Here is an 8,265-nt window from a genome sequence, read left to right on the forward strand (position 1 = left end):
AGCACAAACTTTGAAAGATAGCTGTGTTTCGTTTGCAAAGTGGGGAGGTATGAATTAGGTAAGGGAACCGATGCACATTTCTCCCCCATCACTACCCATTGATCATCCTCATTGTGTGTCGTCCAAGAACGGATTGGCACCAGCAGCATCAAAGGACAACACAGCCACATCATCTGAAATTACATAACTGCAAGTGGCTGAAGTTTCACAACAAATAGCTACTTGTGACTCAGTTAAGGAGAAGTAGAATTATAATGTTACCTATGTAATGACACAATATATTGCGGGAGATAGGCTGCCATGTTCGTTTGTTGAACACCTAGCATTTCTAAAACTCTAATACAGTGTGCTTGAAGATGACGGGCCCACTTCTCAACATGAGCTCTCTCTGCTGCAGGAGAATACATAAAGCTGTTGGAAGGACCATTTGTAAAGAAATCAACTTCACCAGTCATGTTTGACTAGCAATCAATCAGAAGGGTGCCTTTTACAGTGCATTAGGTCAAAATTACTATTTGTTAAGGTGCCAGACAGCCCTCGGCACCTGTAGATTTGGAAAAAGTAACACAGCTTGTATTCACTCCAAAGTGAATGTGTCCGTCACTCAGTGCTGCATCCTTTGGGCATAAATGTGGGCTATAAATTTGCCAGTGGGCGATTGAATGGCAAAGCAAGGTGAAAGCAGCTGTGTACTCCAAACTCAAAAAACATCCATTGTGCAGCCCGCTCTTAAAACTTCAGGTGGAGAGGGTGAAGGAAATTCTTAGAAAATTGATCAAAGCCATTGAAAAAGTTTGACAATGGAAAGATAGATCTCTGGCCAATTCCATCATTCTTGTCTGCTGCTCCTGGCAAGTATATTTGTCTATATCCATATACTGTAAAAGTAAAGTAAAGCTGCAAAAAAGATGCATGTGCTCTTCAGAAAGTTGCCACAATTGTGCAATCTTTCTCTATTTATGGATGTGGGCTCACAAACCAGGAGGAGAAGCTGCACAGGCAACCAATTGCATATCTTATTGGTAGCCATAGCAGCCAACTCCTAGGTGCCGAGGTCCCTTCGGCTCCCCCAATAAAATATTTGAGGTGACCCGGCCTCTGCAAAGTTGATAGGCATTGCCATTCAAATGGGGTGTGCGTGCCACATCATGTGATTGAGTATGCAGGGTTGGGCTTACCTGGCTCCCCCAAATATTTTATTCAAGTTTGCATGCCTGTTGGTAGCCAACCTATAAGCACCCAAGCCTCAGAGTTTCCCCAGCTCTAGGGTTTGTTTTTTTTTAAAAAAATGGTGAAATTAGTACTTCTTGCCCCCCCAAAAAACATTATCCTTTTTAAACTACTCTCTTTTTGTTGCTGTTGGAGACTGTTCATACCCATTGCTTCCCTTCTCTGCTATTGTTTCAGTGGCAGATTATTATTATTTTACCCATTGCTGTTGTGCTAGGAGTTTAAACATCCTCATTTTTCACACTTTCTGATCCATGCTTTTTTAATGTTGACATATCAGACTAGGTGCATCATGAAGGCTATTTTTAAAGTTTGTGTAACTCAGATATCAGTTTAAACATTGCACACATCAAACATACACAGCAGATTAGAAAATTGCAAACCGTAAGCAATTAATAGATATTTACACTCACGGGATCGAATAGCGCCTGTAATCCAAACGATTGTTCAGAGCAAATATACTCTAAACCCACTCAGAAATTACATTCCACATGCAGTCATGAATGGAAACTTTTAGAGAGAGGTATTAGATCAGTTCAAACACAATTAACACCAATATGTCGATAAAAACATTAGCTACAGATAAAATGCACTGAGAGAGCTTCATGCCAGGAAAGTTCTAATAGAATATTGCTGATTGCATAGGTGGATATAAGCATCTTATTCTGCATTGAATTTAATATGACTTATGACTTACTTTTGAGTAGACATGGTTAGAACTGCACTGCTACCTTCAAACTAATAGCAACATCCCTTCTCCCCAGCATCATCAGAACTACTTTAAGTGCTTAAAAACTGCCCAGGAGAAATGATTGAAGTGTAGCAGAAAAATGCTTATTATAAATAAATAAATAGCACGTGCAACTAGAGGATGGACAGATAAGTCTATTCCTGGTCCATGTCACTTCCACATGTGTTCATTCCTAAATCTATTCAATATTGTTTCCTCATTAATCTGCAGAATGAGATTTGATGCAGGATGAGGCTGCCCAGAACATTCCTCAGCATTAAGAAGCAATTAGCTAACTATTTCGTTCCCATGGCAACATATTGCCAGGAAATTAGCACTCTTTTGTCAAGCTATCCAAGGACGCAGGTGGCGCAGTGGGTTAAACCACAGAGCCTAGGGGCTTGCTGATCAGAAGGCCGGTGATTCGAATCCCTGTGATGGGGTGAGCTCCCGTTGCTCAGTCCCAGCTCCTGCCAACCTACCGGTAGCAGTTCGAAAGCACGTCAAAGTGCAAGTAGATAAATAGGTATCGCTCCAAGCGGGAAGGTAAACGGCGTTTTTGTGCGCTGCTCTGGTTCGCCAGAAGCGGCTTAGTCATGCTGGCCACATGACCTGGAAGCTGTACGCCGGTTCCCTCAGCCAATAACGCGAGATGAGCGCCGCAACCCCAGAGTCGGTCACAACTGGACCTAATGGTCAGGGGTCCCTTTACCTTTAAAAGGCTATCCAGGGTTGCCCCAGGCAACTGACACTGTTGATATCCCTTCTTGAGGGAAAACCCATCACAATGCCATCCAGCGCTGCCCTCAGTGTACAGTCCCAGAAGGACTACAAACAACAGGCATTTGTTGACCCCCCCCCCAAAAAAACTCTACGGGGCAGTGTTCATCAGTGGACCATGGGGCTACAATGAGACTAGCAGAGCCTTTGAATTATTGCTCAGAGTGTGAAGGTACAGCAGAGAGAAGGATGCCCGCTTCTTCCTTAAACACATCCCACGCTCCTGCTGGGTGTATATTTCACCGCAGCTTTCCAAGTGGCTGAAATGGATCTTTGGGCTAACTCAGCAAGGCAGGCTTTCAAGATATATTTCCAATCATTCTTCAAAGTTTGAGCTTATGTTTTTAAAAGCAACAACAGGGAGAGGCTAAAATGGAGATGAGATGGACAGAAGATTGTTTTAGTAGTTCTCACCACCTAACATTTACACCAAGGCCTGGGCCATGTCTTATTCAGATGTCTAAGCAACATGGGTGCAAGTAAATGCGGGCATGGGAGTCATGCGTGCCAGGCTTGCTCCCAACTTCTCCACCCCATGTGCACTGCCATGGCATTTCTGTGTGTGTGACATAGGAATGTCTGAAGAGACCTTAGACCACATTCACACCATACATTAAAAGCACTGTGATACCACTTTCAACAGTCATGGCTTCTCCCAAAGAATTATGGGAGCTGTAGCTTGTTTAGGGTGCTGACAGTTGTTAGAAGAAGCACATTCCCCTCACAGAGCTACAATTCTGAGTTCCTTGTGAAGAGGGATTGATTGTTAAACCACTTTGTGAATTGTAGCTTTGGGAAGCGAAATAGGGGTCTCCTTAACAAACTACAGGCCCCAGAATTATTTGGGGGGGGAGTCATGTCTGCTTAAAGCGGTATTGCAGTGCTTTAAATGTATGGTGTGAATGTGGTTTTTGGACTTATTTTTAATTAATTTGTTTATTTTCAGGGTATAATAACAATCTCTCTCTCTCTCTCTCTCTCTCTCTCTCTCTCTCTCTCTCTCTCTCTCTGCAGGTGACAATGAAAGTATTGAGGTAAGTATTGATGGGCACAGAAAACAAATAAACTATACAATAATTAATATGAAAGCAAAACTTATGCAAGAGGTTTATTTTTTTGTGATGAGAAGAATAGCTACTGCAGGTTTCTCACTCCAACAGTTATTTAAAAGGGGTGTCTTTTAGAAATGATATACTGTATGTCTCCAGCAGCTAGGAACAATTCAAGATTAGGCCAGTTAAATTCAACTGAAGGCTGTTTCTGCATACACAGATTCATGGAGTGCTTCTGATAGCCTTTTGCAGTTTACATCTCCTCCACAACTGTGGTAGGAGTTGTAACTGTGAGAACCAGATTTCAATAAACAAAGTTTGAAGACGACCAATAAAGAGGCAAACAAGTCTCTAAATAGAGAAAGCTCACATTTCTTTCCTATATATGTATTCTTCATCACTGACATGCAAGTCATAGCAGTTTTAATGACCCATGTTCAACACATATAACTTTCTACAGAGCCAGAAAGCTCTCCATAAACCAGCTCCTTAGCTCAGTACCATGGCTCCTTCATTGTCTGAATGTGTGTTATACCCGTAAAAGGTACTTCACAGGTAACAGTATTTGCTTTTCTCGTTCAGCTTCAAAACAACATCGTAGTGTTACTTTGGCAATGGGAGTGCCATCTATGACTCCGGAAGCCTTAGGGGTTCAGTGGTTGAAGGCCTCAGTGTGTCTCCACTTCTTGCTATACTTTTTTTTTTCTGAAGGGATGAGACATCCAAGGAAGAGGCTTACTTGTGGCCTTTCATGTCACTGTTGCAGGGCCAGGGACAAAAGAGAGGGACCAACCTTTTCCTTCCAAATTGGTGGCTGCTGTGGAATTTATAAGTGGTGATCTCCCCATCCTACCTTGACATAATGCCTTTTTTTTTTCATTTCTCCAAGAGTTGGGAACCTCAGGCCTGCGGGGCAAATCTGGCCCTCTCTAGGGACCACACCCCTCCCTGGTCCTCCTTCATAAATCAAGTGTGTTTGCCTAACTAGAATGTGTCCTTGAATGCTAATAATGACACTTGCTTTCTGGGTTGTGTGGACAAATTAGCCAAGTGCTGCCAAACCAGATGCAGCGGGTTCACTTGTGCCTGGTGTTGTTAGACCAGGGGCCAGCGAACTTTTTCAGCAGGGGGCCGGTCCACTGTCCCTCAGACCTTGTGGGAGGCTGGACTATATTTTGGAAAAATAATAATGAACGAATTCCTATGCCCCACAAATAACCCAGAGATACATTTTAAATAAAAGCACACATTCTACTCATGTAAAAACACGCTGATTTCCAGACCGTCCGTGGGGTGGGTTTAGAAGGGGAGTGGGCCAGATTCGGCCCCCAGGCCTTAGTTTGCCTACCCATGTGTTAGACTGTACACTGCAATTTCTGAAATACTAAATGGTTTTTAAACGCCTTAAAATGAAATAAGCAATATAAGTTGCTTCCAAGTAAGGCTAATTCTAACCATAAAAGCAGAACTACCTAAAACTCTATATTTGTTTACATTTTGAGTTACTAGTATCATGCTTCTATTAAAACACTCGTCTTTCAGCATGAGCCAGTAGCAGCACAATCTTTTACATGTCTACTCAGACGTAAGCCCCACTGACTTCAGTGTGGCTTACTACCAAGTATGTGCATGCAGTTTTGCAGACTAAATGAATGTAAGCATTGGATAACAATTTGGGTAAAGTCTTCCCTCTGGGATAATCTAATGTCCCTCCTAAAGCCATGGTTTTGTAATACATTATTTCTTATTTTTATTTTCATTTCTTGGGTATCAGTAATGGTCTGGCTGGCAGTTACAGATTTTATTTTTTATCCCAGTGGTTTATATACTTAATTGAATCCTTAATCCTTCGTTATTATTTTTTTCCCTTTTAAACACAGGAAACCAATTACAACGTTCGGCTTCCATTCACCTCCGGATCTTTAATCCTCTTGAGGATCCTACTGATGCTTCTGTAAATTGTAATTAAGAACAGAAATAGGGCATGCTATGTTACGCATCAAGCTTGCTATTGAACAGGCAACTTTCATTAAGAAATAATCACCATCTCTGCATGAATAGAGTTGGAGGTTATGATAGCAGGAGGGTAATGATGGATGTGAGCAGACTTTTAAATAGTTTGAGTGCATATAGTCCCTTTGCATCTAGGCTACGTCTGGCAGCCAGTCTTCAGTGCAATTCTGCTGATGAAGCTATTTTTGTTCCAAACTGTCAGTTGGAAACTCTGCTGATTAAACTACTAAGGCTGCAATCCCATGCACACCTAACCAAGATCAAGATCCCATTTTGATGTGCTTCTGAGTAGACGTGCATTGGATTGTGCTGCAAATCACTTTTCTTCCATTGGTTTTTGATTAAGTCTGCACGGCAAGATTAATATAGCTATCTATTAATCACAGCTTAATGTTTCTCCAATGACATTTTCATGGGTTTGGGTTGTTGTTTTTTTACTCTAATGATTCTGCAGTTCCTGTTTTCTGTTTTGCCTAAATAGTTTAGTTGCATTACATGAATTACGGGCTCAATCCTGCACTTGAGGTACATTCACTGAGGAGTGATAGGATATGATGGCTATCCTGGCGAAACTGAATTAGGGTGAGAGAACTTGAGTCATGTTGGTGAACTGGGAAGACCGAGTGCAACCCTATGCCAGCATATTGGTTCTATTGGCATAAAGCTCCAAGCCAGAACTGAGGTAGGGGTTGGGGATGAGTGGCAAAGGGTCGTACTGGACTTATGCCCAATCCTACACCAGAGCTTTTCATGTTGGTGACACACTTTTTAGACAAGCATCATTTCATGACACAGTCATTCAGTTTTGCATCATTTCGTGGCACAGTAATTCAGTTTTACAAGCAAACTGGAGGTTAAACTAACTCCTTTCCAGCCCCGGGAGGAGCATGGAGAGCGTTCACATGGCACACTTACACACTGCAGCCAACACACTAGCATATAAGGACACACAGTTTGGAAAGCTCTGTCCTACACCCCTTTAGACCCCGCTCCCCCGGCCCAGTTTCACAACAACAGCTCAACTTCAACCACAGAACTGGTGTGAGGGAAATACCTGCCATAGGATTAAATGGAGAGGGGACAATTACTGCCCTCCTAGGACCCCCTACTTCCACTCACCTCAAAATGAGATAGAATAGGATTTGGAGTAACTCCACGTCCAGTCACAGCACACCAATGCCCACATATAAACTCTCACCAGAGAGACAATAACCCTGGACTTTGAGAATGTGCATTCTCACTTGCAAACTAGTGCTCTATCAACCTAAAGTATGACCACAATAAAAACCCAGCAACCAATTAACATTTCTTGGCCTTATAATTTTGAATGTGAAGGAAACCCTAGAAACACTCCTTAGGTTTTTTCTCAATGCTTGGAAATGAATTTTCACAGTCCTAGATTTCACATATGATTACATCAAGGTTCTTTGGGTGAAGTGTCTTACCAAGGCACAGATATCCTTTTGTGCGGGAATAAAAACACTCTGTGCAAAGAATATTCTGTTAACCACAGGTATTATTGTAATGCTCTCTACATGGGGCTACCCTTGTAAATGGTCCAGTAGTGGCAGCTGGTGCAGAATGCCACTGTTCAGCTGTTGCACCGAGCTGCAAGAGGAGACTGCATCACTTTTGATCCTCAAAATACTGCACTGGATGCCTGCGAGCTAGTGGGCCCAATCCAAGGGGCTGGTACTAGTGAACAAAGCCCTGAAATACTTAGGACCAAGTACTTGAAGAAGCGCCTTCCACAGAACCATCCAACCCAGATTCTCCAATTGCAGAGAGACAGGCTGCCCAGAGTGGGAGTGGGAAAGAGGGTGGTAATATGAGGCATTGGGGTTCTTGGTGAGGGGGGTATTTATGGAACTCTCTCACAGGCGAAATCAGGTAGTCCTCTACCTTGGCTATGTTCAGGCAGAACATTAAAATATTTATTTGTTGAGGGCCTTCAAGTTTAGTTTGGTATGAGAGTTTACTGTGCTTTTAATGAGGTCTTCAAAAGTTGTATGATTTATCAAAGGCGTATCCAATGTGGTACCCTTGCTAGTCTTAACTTCTAACAGTCCCAGAAAGCCTGGCCAATAGTCTGGGATAAGTAGTCCAAAAACATCACATTGGGTAGCCCTGATTTATTGTATTATTGTATGGTGTCTGTCACCCTGAGCTCCATTTTGGGAGGAAGGGCAGAGTACAAATGTAATTTATAAATGCACACATTAACATTAGTTGTGAGAGTAGGTGTAAGGTATCAGTGAATGGAAGGGCCATAGCAGAGCATCCATCTGCTTTGTGTGCCAAAGGTCTGTGGTTCAATCTCTGGCATCTCTAGGTGTTACTGGGATAGACTTCCTGTGTGAAACCTTGGAGAGCTCTTAAGGTGGACCCAAGGATCTAACATAATATAATATAAGGTAGTTGCCTGTGATCCTATGGAACACAACAGCAGATTGTGCATCC

This window comes from Zootoca vivipara, chromosome 4, assembly GCF_965207765.1.
Source record: "Zootoca vivipara chromosome 4, rZooViv2.hap1.1, whole genome shotgun sequence".
Taxonomy (NCBI): Eukaryota; Metazoa; Chordata; class Lepidosauria; order Squamata; family Lacertidae; genus Zootoca; species Zootoca vivipara.